This window comes from Corticium candelabrum, chromosome 9 (genome assembly GCF_963422355.1).
Source record: "Corticium candelabrum chromosome 9, ooCorCand1.1, whole genome shotgun sequence".
Lineage (NCBI taxonomy): Eukaryota > Metazoa > Porifera > Homoscleromorpha > Homosclerophorida > Plakinidae > Corticium > Corticium candelabrum.
The window spans coordinates 7,104,030-7,116,405 of NC_085093.1; positions in this window are offsets into that span (position 1 = coordinate 7,104,030).

A 12,376-nucleotide genomic window follows, 5' to 3' on the forward strand; every position below is an offset into this window, starting at 1 on the left:
GATGCATTTGGCTTTTTGTCTTCATCTCTTGATAGCTGTGGCAGTTTCTTCAAATAGTCTTCAGCTTTCTCTCCCCAACAGCCAAAGTGTTTGAAGACTATAGGCACAATGTTGGTTGAAAACCTCCAGGCAAAAGCTCCTGGTCGTATTTTTTATCTTCAGATTTTTTCTTCTGGTTGCCACTGCTCTCCAAGTTTTAGCTGATAGAACTTCTATGCCATTACTCCAGGGATGCTCTAGAGCATATCCAATTCAAGATCCACCCCGATGCCGAATCAAATTTGACTATGTCTGATCTGTCTTCAGAATTGACATACCTTCCTCTGGGTTCTTTTACATGATGTAATTGAAGTTGACTCAAACAGTCTGACCATGCCGAAACCATGTTGTTGTGGCTGATTACCGGGCCGCCCCCAGACTTACATGTTAGTAGGTGGTATCCATCTGAGTCTAATACTTTCCCACAGTCACACTGACCAGACGCCAAAGGCATTTGGCAGTGCAGTCTCATCAAGAATGCCAAGCGGAAATCGTTTGGAGATAATGCATGGCATGATGATGATGGTACTCTCAAGAGCCACGCTCCTGCACTTTTACCTTGCGATGACTTCATTCTATCTGTCTGTCTATCTGTCTGTCTGATTGCCAGCAGTGAAGTTGGTGACCTGCTCGCCCATGTCCCCTCTGATAGAGATGCAGAAAAGTTACGATCTTTGCAGGGAAAAGGCGCAGGATCATGGCTAGAAGTAATACCGTCTTATGGTAAGCACACACTTAAAGCAAACGAGTTTTCCATTGCATCTTATCTAAGACTGGGATTGCCTCTGCCATTCACTGAATGGGCGAATGTATGCGATTGTGGTTGAGTTATAGACCTTCAAGGATACCACGTTTGGATGGAGGTGGTCTTGTTTGGGCCCATACCTCTATTCTCCATGGTTGGAGTGAATGCATGAGTGACCTACATATCCCACATGAGAAAGAACCAAGAAATCTATACGTCAACACTGAGGATTGCCCAGACATTACATTCTTTGATGCAGAATCAGGACAAAATCTAGATGTTGACATATTATTGGCACACCCATGGAGTTAAGGCATTCTAAAACGATCTAGCAGGGAGGATGGGTTTGCTGCGCACACAAGAGAAGAGAAGAAGGCCTTTAAGTATACAGGAGAAATTCTACCAGGAGAGACGTCATCAAAGTGTATCCCACTAGTGTTTGAGCACTTTGGTAGATGGGGCCTGCAAGCCGATGTCTTCTTACACACTCTCAAAACAGTGCAGCCGTATTGAGGAAGACCCCGTTCGTAGTGCAGAACAATTCAAAACTTTTTGGAGGAAACGGTTCTCTTTGATTCTTCAAAGATGCAACGCAAAAGTAATCCTCAAAAACTTGTCGAGTTTTAGAAACAAAGAATGACATGGACAAGCTTTTTGACTTTAATGTACAGATCCAAGTCCACTAATGTTTTAAAGTATTTCGCTGTGGATGACTGGTTCATTATAGAAGTTTAGGATTTGTACAAGTAGAGGATCTGTAACAATAAAATAATCTTTCTGTTTGTCTCTCTGTTTGTGTCTCTCTGTTTGTGTCTGTCTGTCTGTCTGTCTGCCTTGGTACATATATATATATTTCATACATTGAAACTAGTACACTCACACTAAACTGTAAAACAAACAAGCAAGCCCACAGGTCCTACGCTAAAACTAACTGCTAACGCCTAAACAACTGAAACGAGTAAGACTCAAAATTACATGAGTTACACTGAGCAAGTTTCAAAGTTTTCTAGTAATTACTCTTGCATTACATTGTTGCAATGCAACGGAAATGCAGCGCCGCCAGTATACAATGAAGTCAGTGCTGTTGTTCTGTCCATCTTTGTTGACTGAAAGGGTTGATAGATCACGTAATAGACTCTGAGCTCTTCCACCCCAACGACCAAAGTGTTCAAACACAACAGGTATACATGTTGAAGAATTCCCAAGAATGTCAAACTGCTGACCATATTTTGTCACTTTCTGCTGTCTTCTAGCTGCAGCTGCACCATTTTCCTTGGAAGCGAGTGATAGGATGTCACCATTCCAAGGATGGGCAAGCGAAATATCCAATTCAACATCAGTGCCAGATTGAGGGTTGAAATACACAATATTTGGTAGACAATGGTTACCGTCATATAGGGCCCTAGGCTTCGTTTTGTGAGTAATGTGGAGATCACTCAAACAATTTGCCCACACGTTTACACTGGAATCGTGTGTCCAGATAGGTCCACCTCCGTGTTTACATGTTAGCAAGTGATATCCTTTACTACCCAGCGATTGACCGCACTCACAACTATCAAGAGCTGCAGCAAGGGGCATGTCACACCCCAACCTCAAACGAGTTGTAAGACAGAAGTCGGCAGCATTCAGCGCAAACTTTGTTGAGGTTGGAATAGAATCCAGCCAGGCCCCAGCTCATTTACCTTGCAGTGATTTGAAACGAGCAGTCTCGTGACAAGACTGAGAATTGTCTTGAATTGAAAATACCATTTGTTTGAAATATTCTTGAGATAGTTTGTGTTGCAACTTTTTAGGATTGATAAGGAGATCTTCCAAAGCCTTATTTACTGGTAAAGAAAGCTGCAATTCATGAGCAATCGAACCACCGACAGTTACATCCTTAGGACACAGGACTCCATTAATCAAGCTCTCCAGAGCTGGAAAACTATGAGGAAAACAGTCTGTCTCTCTGTCTGTCTGTCTGTCTGTCTCAAGGCCAAGTCCATTAGTTAATCTATGACTTTGTTGTTTGCAAGGACTGGTTTGCTTTTAAAAACCCTACCATTTCTACCAGTAGAATATGTATGAGAATATATTATGTCTCTGTCTGTCTGTCTGTCTGTCTGTCTGTCTGTCTGTCTGTCTGTCTGTCTGTCTGTGTGTCTGTTTGTCTGTTTGTCTGTCTGTCAAATCTTTATATTTCATACATATGAACTATTACAAGCTATAGATACGAAAGTCCATTATATACTGTATCTATTTTCTGTCTGTCTGTCTGTCTGTCTGTCTGTCACATATATTTGAACTTTTATCTATGATATATTTTGCAATGCAGGGTACTATGTACTGTCCAACTACAGTACTATTAGTGTTCATCAACTAAACTAAGCTGAAATTGAAACTCGTGTAAAACAAAGTGAAGACTACACTTATAAGCTGCAGTGTACAAGCAAAGCCTAGCCTCCAGTACCAGCTAGTGGCTGAAGTATTAGGTGGCAAAGAGGTCACATCTGTTGCCTTCAGACAGCGAAGATAGCTTTTTAGAGATGACTCTAACATTACACTTCTGGAGCTGAACAGAAACCGTTTAGACCTCAAGTTGATAAACTTCGCATCGTTCAGTCGTTTCACTTTGTCAGATGACTTCTTTGATAATTTGCACAGGAGCTTCCACTCATCGATTCCCAAGCTACAAAATGCTTCATTACCAGTGGGGTTACAGTGGCAATTATGCCACCTGGTAATTGCTATTTGCTGTATTTCATTTTCTTCCTGTCTGGTCTTCTCTCTGCAGCTGCACCACTAACATCAGCAGATGATGGAAAGATGTCACTACTCCATGGGTGGGCGAGAGAGATATCTAGGACAAAGTTGTTTTCAATGTCCGAGTCAATAAATATGATGTCCGGCTGTTGTCTGTAGTTGTATAACGACTCCTTGGCTGCCTGTGGTGGTGGATATGCAGCCCACAAAAACAATCAGACTAGACAGCCAAGATGGACTTGTGAGACCATACCGGCCCGCCACCAGTCTTATAGGTCAGCAAATGGTATCCACTGTCATCTATAAGAGCTGCACAATTGCAGGTCGTTGTCCAGCTGGAGAGGCTATGCAAACCCGAATGTAGGAAGGACGCCAAGCGAAATTTGCAGGAATGGAGTGCGAACACTTTCGATGTAGGGATAGCATTAAGCCAAGCCCTAGCGCTCTTACCTGTTGTTGAGCGTAGACGGGCTGCATCTCTGGCAGTGGGGGCATTTTTGAGTAGATATTAAGCGTTGGACGAAGCAGTGACAGAGGATAGCCTTTGTTGAACTTTTCCAGCACATGGCAGGTAGGTAGTCAGAGATATGCTTCCCTGGAGGGGCAGACCATGCTATGGCCTTACTGATTGAAGAGGTTGAAGAGCTACAAGAGACTTTCGACGATAGGTCATAAAACAGGGAATCGAAATAGCAGCTTTGTAAGAGCGTTGGCCCAGGATGCAACAAAAGCTGGTTGTCTCACTGATAGTAAAGGAATTATTCTGAAACCACCTATTCTGATATGTAAAGAAGTCTGATGCCAAATTCTGTCATCAACCATGTCATAACCTAAGAGGTAAGAAAAGGTTTCCTTTCTCCTAAAGTCATGGATTATAGAGGCACGAGCAAGCAAATCAGGATGGACTGTACGGGCCAAATGGTCAAGGTTGGGGACGTAACAGCATCATAATAATAGCATTGCACTCTGAACATTATCCAATTTGGTAAGCTGATCGCACAGTGAGAGCTTTGACTGGGCTACGGTGGCCCAAGAGGACGTAACAAATGACATCGAACCAATTGGAGAACCAAGGAAGAGTGCACCCTCACAAGACACAGGAATTCATCAAACCCTTTAACAGCAGTCAAGGATGATGGAGAGAATATCCCAGACTTTTTGTCTGCTATGACCAGATTGATGGCTGAGAAGCTCCTTCAAGTCATGAAATGCAGCCAAAACAGATTTTACTCCTTAGCAAAATACATCCTCCAGGTAGGTTAGTGCACATACTTGAGAGTGAGATTTCGGAATCTTAGTTAAGACTGGATGAATGGCCGTGGCAAAACAACAGGACCCAGAGGATCTCCTTGATCAACTCTCTCCTCAGGTCTGGCTGTCTGTCTGTTAATAAATATATTTTCAACTTTGAAATCTACATACAACACAACTAAGCCTACTGTCCCAATCGCATATATTTTTTAGGAAACTAAAAATCTACAGAAACCAGCCGTCTGGAGGGCTGTACAGTGTGTCTGTCTGTCTGTCTGTCTGTCCCTGCATGTCCCTTCATGTGTTTGAATTTTTCATCTTGCTCTTATTCATTGATTTTCTGAAACATTTCATTGATATGGATGTTGTGAATTGTCCTGCTCCGAATTGCAAGTACGAACGTTCATTTCGGAGAGTTTTGGCTCACTTTTGTTCATCTCATAACCTGGACGAGTGTTCCGCTGATTTTGCGAGAGAAAATAGTCTTGTTCAGTGCCCTACATGTCATCAATGGTTCTTTCATCTAAATCAGCACACATCTAAATGCAGCGTCTCTCACGTCGTTACCTTCATCTTCAACAGTTGCTGAAGCCACTCCCACACAAATCGATGAGAACATCGACGGTTGTTTTCGGGCTTCGCAGCTCTCTGTTTGTTGATCCCAGGCTATTGAGGTTAATGGGAATGAGTGCCCAGCAAGAGGCCTGGAGTTGTGTAGATTCAATACCCATTGATGTCATTTTGCATTCTACTCCTGTGCGCTCTGTCCAGAACGTACCAACTGCTCTTCGATCGACTTTCCATGACTGTTGTGTAATTCATCTGCATAAAATTGAATAGGAACCGGAAAACGAGGGTGGTTGGAAACTGCTTTCGTTGCTTCCTCATATGATCGTGAAACCACACCCAAGAGGGAAATCCAGCTTGTGAGACATAAAAGTTATCCACCGGCGTTTTCTACATTTTCATTGGACACAATTGTTGAATTTGCAGTCATATGTACAGTGCAGATCAAACATGGAGCCTCGGAAAGTCAGTTCATCATCCACGCAAATTCAAGAGGAAAAGTGCAGAGCTGCTCTGAAGTCTGTCAAGTGCGGGGAATTGTTGAATTTGCAGTCATATGTACAGTGCAGATCAAACATGGAGCCTCGGAAAGTCAGTTCGCCAGCCACGCAAATTCAAGAGGAAAAGTGCAGAGCTGCTCTGAAATCTGTCAAGTGCAGGGAATTGTCTCAGAATCCTTACCAGTGCTGGTTTGACACCACCATCACTTGACACGGCGGAAAAGTTGAAGGCTAAAAACATCCTTTTCAATCAGAAGCACCACATCTTACCACAGTAGACACTCCCCAGATAGACATTAAATGTCTGTTTTCTTGGAGACTCTTAAGAGATCACCAAGGAGAGCAGGAGCTGGTCCTTCAGGCTGGAGGTATGGGCACCTACGTCTACTACTAAAAAATATTCTCACCTGTGATCTCCTGTTTGGAGCATGTTGACACATTGCAAAGGTCTCCTACCTGGCAACATAGCTCCCCTGTTTACAGCTTCAAGGTTGATCGCTCTTCCTAAAGGAAATTGTGATGTTAGATCCATTGCAATAGGTGAGACCCTACGGCAATTGACGGCAAATATTATTTGTCTGCAGCAGAAGCCAGATTTGACATCTTACTTCACTCCCCTTCTAGCACCAGGAGGATCAGAAATACTTGTCCACCACATTCAAATGCTACTGTAGTCGGATCCAGAATTTGGAGTTCTTAAAACAGATATTTCCAACGCCTTCAATTGTGTCTCAAGACAACAACTTTTGAATGAGGTGGCAACTCACTTTCCTGAAGTCCATGCTCATGTCCAACAAATGTATGGCATCAGTAGTCCATTGCTGTACTTCAATTGTAAATCTGTGTCAGTTATCCCATCAGAAGAAGGGTACACCAAGGGGTTCCTTGGGTCCTTTTCCATTCGCTTTGTCTATATACCCAGTTATCCTACAGGCTTCAAATGAAGCACAGTGACCTTGCTATTTTGGCTTACTTGGGTGACATTTTGTTGTCGGCTACAGTCAACAGTATGAGTCTGTTCTAAATGAGCTGAGAAACGAACTCCGATCCATCAACCTGACGATTTGTGATCGAAAGTGTGAAATATATTTGCCACCAGTCAAAGAGAGTAATATAATCAGCTACTCAGTTCCTGTAGTAACTTCTGCTGTTGAAATCCTTGCAGTTCCTGTCAATGATTCGTGCGTCCAGTCTAGATGTACCGTACTGACGCGATTAATACCCCACCCCCATGGTTGGCTAGCATCAAAGGTAAACTAGGGGATGGGACTTTACTCAAAACCTGACACCTGGCGGTGTTAATTGGCGGAAGTAATTAACTTAATCAATTGACAAGTAATTAACCACCTGACAAGCCATCCCAACACACACTTCCTGTCAATGCTAAATTGGTTGGCGGTTTTTGACATCACCAAGCCATTGCCTTGATGCCATTCAACAACTCTGATTTTGTATTCAACAGTGAAGCTACGATATCTCTTGGGCATAGCTGCTTAGAACAGTTGCCAAATGCATAGGCAATTAAAGAAGCTAGTCTATATAGAAAGCGCTAATTAGCACCAATTAAAGAACAAAAAGGTGTGAAAATCTTAGGACTTGGACCAAAGGTGGGGATGGGACTTTACTCGAGGCTTGGGGGTATTAATCGCGTCAGTATGGTAACAAGACAGCAGCTGCAGGCAAAGTTCTCTGTTCTCAATTGCTCACCTTGAATGATCCTCAGAGTGCACTTCTTCTACTTTGGTACTGTCGTGTTTTTACACTGAATTATTTAGCAAAATGTGTGCTCCCTCGTTCTAAATCAAGCTTCTCATATTCATGACCAACTATCAAGAGACACATTCGCGTCAATACTGGAGTTGAGCACACTTGATGAGTTGGCATGGAAGCAAGCATCTCTTAAGCTCAAATTGGGAGGTTTTGGCATTACAACCTTGATGCACATCTCCACTTCTGCCTTTGTGGGATCATGGTGTAATTCATTATGCAAAATTTTTCAAATATTCCCATCTAGAGTGACAATCTAATCAACTATGCTAGTCCACTTCCTTTCTATCAACATCTTTGTGAGGCAGTTGCAAGCCTTCCTGCCACTGTAGGATCGGATGGAGAGGCCCTAACACCTCAGACTTTGTCTGGACTCATTACAAATCCAGTAAAACTCCAAAATTGCCTAAGCTCTGATATCGCTGAAGAGAACGCGGCAACATGTATTATGCAGACATCTTCTGTCAAGCATGCTGCAAGGATAAGGTCATGTCAGGGACGTGGAGCTGGTTCATGGCTTTAAGCTATCCCTTCAGCACCAAAATTTGTTATTAAATCTTCAGAATTTTGGTTGGCAGCATTCTTGAGACTTGGCATTCCTTTGCCTTTTTCTCAGATTGTTACCAAGTGTGACTGTGCCGCAAGTCTTGTGATGAAGATGGTTACCATCTAGTAACCTGCAAGTTTGGCGGGGGCCCAGTCTGGCAACATAATACAGTCGTCTCAACTTGGGCTAAATGTTTAGATGAATCAAACATTCCTCATCAAGTTGAGCCTAGAAACAGAACCGACTGGATATAGCAACATACCATTCCACTGAATATTCCACAACAGACTTGGATATTTCAATGGCTTACCCACATTTTTGCGACACCCTACAATCAGCTGCCAAGAATCAAGCTACGCGGGGGAGATGCGAGAACAGTGAAAGATGACAAAATATGGTCAACAGCAATCCTTATCAGAGTCCACCACACCATGTATCTCACTGGTTTTCGAGCACTTCGGCTTTTGGGGCTCTATGAATGAAAATAACGTCTGCGAGAAGTCAAAAGATGAACATGAGAGGAACAATGAAGCAAACTTTCAAGATAGATGGAGGAATCAACTGTTTGTAGTTGTACAGTCTTGCAACTCTCGAGTGATTTTTAAGAAGTTGTCAAAGTTGTCTAAAGGCAACTTCGATGACTTTAAATATGATAGAGACTTTCAATATTTTGTCCATTGACTTATTGTTTTGCATAAGTTAGCGCTTGTTATGGGTAGAGTAAGCGTTTAAATAAAACAATCTGCCTGTCTGTCTGTCTGTCTGTCTGTCTGTCTGTCTGGTAATACATATATTTTCAAACATTGAACTATTTTACACACCATCTAAGCAAAAGCAACTGTCTGTCTGTCTGTCAATACATATATTTAAAATTTCAACACTATTACATTCTAAATGGTTCCAGCAAGGAAAAGGAGAACATGCTACAACAATGTCCGGCGACCCTTACGGCCGCTTACTACGTAGGACGATTAGTTAACTGTACGCTATAAGCAGTAAAACTGTTCTTGCTAAAAGAAAGTCTACGTAGTTTTCTTGAGAGCACTTGTGCGTTGCATCTCTGGAGGCTAACGGACAGCAGCGTCTCCAGTATGTCTTGAACTTGCCACTGTTTGGGTGTCCATCTTCATCTACAGATAATAGGGACAGATGATGTAGAAATTGGTGGGCCTTCCATCCCCAGCGGCCATAATGCTAAAAAAAACCAGAGGGATGCAATTGGATGCATTTCCCATAGCATCAATCTCTTTGCTGTATTTTTCCGTCTTTTGTGACTCTCTTTTGGCAGCAGCGGCTTCATCCACCTTAGAGGCTTGTAAGATGATGTCCTCATTCCACGGGTGGGCAAGAGATATGTCCAGCTCGATATCTGTCTGTCTGTCTGTCTGTCTGTCTGTCTGTCTGTCTGTCTGTCTGTCTGTCTGTCTGTGTAGCACCAAAAGTTGTTCTAAACTCCTCAGAATTTCGTGTGGTAGCATTTTGAGACTTGGTATTCCTTTACCATATTCCCAGATTGTTACCAAGTGTGAGTGTGGTAGAAGCCTTGATGAACATGGTTATCATCTATTGACCTGCAAGTTTGGCGGTGGCCCAGTATGGCAACACAATACAATCGTGTCAACTTGGGCTAAATGTTTAGACGAGTTAAATATTTCTCATCAAGTTGAGCCAAGAAATAGGTATACTGACTCTGAGAACAGGCTGGATATAACAACATATGATCCCACTGGACACTTGACAAAAGACCTGGACATTTCACTTGCTCATCCACATTCTTGTGACATTGTGCAATCAGCTGCCAAAATATCAGGTTATGCAGCTGAGTTGAGAGAAAAACGCAAAATGGCTAAATATGGTCAACAGCAGTCTATAGCAGGATCTGATACAACATGTATTCACTGGTTTTTGAACACTTGGCTTTTGGGGCCCTATGGCTGAAGACTATCTTGATAAGATCTCAAAAATGTCAAAATATGCAAATGGGAGAGCAGCGAAACAGACTTTAGAGATAGATGGAGAAAGCAACTGTCTGTAGTTGTACGGTCTTGCAACTCTTGTGTGATTTTTTAGAAAGTTGTCAAAGTTGTCTAAGTGCAATTTTGATGACTTTCTATATGATAAAGACGTTCAACATTTTGTTCATTGACTATTATTGTATGCATACGTAAAGTTAGCGATTGTTATTAGTAGAGTTCAAATATAATAATCTGTCTGTCTGTCTGTCTGTCTGTCTGTCAATGGTAGTATATTTTCATAAATGAAGTTAGATACAATAGCAAGCAAGGCCTGTCCACACTGGCAACTGGATCGAGATCCGGCTGTCAATGGTAGTATATTTCCATAAATGAAGTTAGATACAATAGCAAGCAAGGCCTGTCCACACTGGCAACTGGATCGAGATCTGATCGCGATCCAAACGCAACGCTGTCCACACTTGCAACTCGATCGCGATTGGATCTTGATCCGTCCGATCCACATCGCGAGATGGTTTCAATCGCGATCCGATCACGATCGGTTGAATCCAATTAGAGATAGTGGGTGTTACCTTCACATATGCTACGCGTGTAGTCGGAACATCTAGCACTCCTCGCTCGTCTTTGTTCTCGCTCACCTGACGTCGCTGTATCAGCACTTTCCACAAGCAAAGAAGCCACATGTATGCATTGGTCATCAGTCACGTGATATCAAAATTAGGCGGAGGTATCGTTTTCAAAGTGCAGTGAGGACGATCGCTATCCCGATCAGATTGCAATCAGCAGGATTGCGATACATTCTGGTCTAGCGTGGACAGGCCTTAAGTACAGTTCACATTGTCCAACTGCTAACAACACGCAAAGTATGTAAGTAAAGGGTCCCTGTTCAACAAAAACTAGCTTATAAGTCAGAGATGTTGCTTGGGAATGCCTGTATCAAGCTGGATGTCTTCCGCAGGAGCACTCTTGCATTGTTTTTCTGAAGCTGGATGACCATTCTCTTTCTCCAGTGGTCTTTAAAGTTTGCTCTGTCCGGTTTTCCACATTCATCCGTGGATCTCTTTGACAGTTGATCAAGGTAGGCTTCAGCCTGCTTTCTTCATCGACTGAAGTGCTCCATAACCAATGAGACTACTTGAGCTGACATACTTCCAGGTATGTTTCTTTGGCATAACGAGCCTTCTTCCGTTCCTCGCATCGACAGGCTGCAGCCCCATCAGTGGTGGCAGAAGTTGGAAATATGTTAAAACTCCAGGGGTGTGCCATTGCAATATCGAGCTGTACATTAGAGCCAGCCCCTGTGTCAAAAACTGAGATGTCAGGACGACTGTCAGAAGTGGAGTATCTGTCCTTTGGTTCTTTTGCGATGGTGGATTTTGAGATGACTTAGACAGTCAGACCACACAGACATGATGCAATTATGTGTCTAAACTGGTTCTCCCCCTGTCTTGTAAGTGATCTGACGATAACTGCTAGTGTCAGTCATGGATTTACCACAGTTGCAAATCTGAATGTTGTCACTGTATGGTAAAGGAAGACCAAGCCTCAAGAGAGCCGCCAAACAAAGTTTGCATGAGCTGAGTACGAACTCTCTTGATGCTGGTATTGCAGATAACCAAGAACCTGCGTCTTTACCTTGCACAGATCGAAATCTTGCTTCATCTCTGAGAGTGGTAGCATTTTCCAGCCATTTAGTTGCTTCTGCCTTGTTTCTTTCCATTGTTAGCTTATGCTGAAGTTTTCTTGGTGACGACAACACATCTACTAACAAGATTGAGATTCTGGCAAGATTGACTGGAGAATGTGAGAAATAGAACTTGCTGGTTGTGACGCTGATATGATTTCATCTACTGCTGGCTTTAATTCTGGAAAATGGTTTGCGAACACATTCAATGAATGTACCTAAGAAGCCAGGAAAGCTGATGGTGCGATCAAGCTGACCAGAGGCAAACTGAATCTACCAAATTTGATTGGCAAGGTTACCTGGTTCCACAAAATATCATCCAAAGAATCACAACCTATTAGGGCAGTGAATGTTGATCATGACTGGAAATCATTAATTTTAGCAGCTGACTGGAAAGGTGTGGAGGAACAGAACGAGCCAAATGATTGATCCTGGGTACATGACAGCAATGAAGTAAGAGCATTGCACTCTGAATGTTGTCTAGCTTTGTTAAGTTTTCACAAAGGTAAGATCCAGACTGCTCTGATGCAGACCATGAATTCTGCATAAACTGATTTGTTC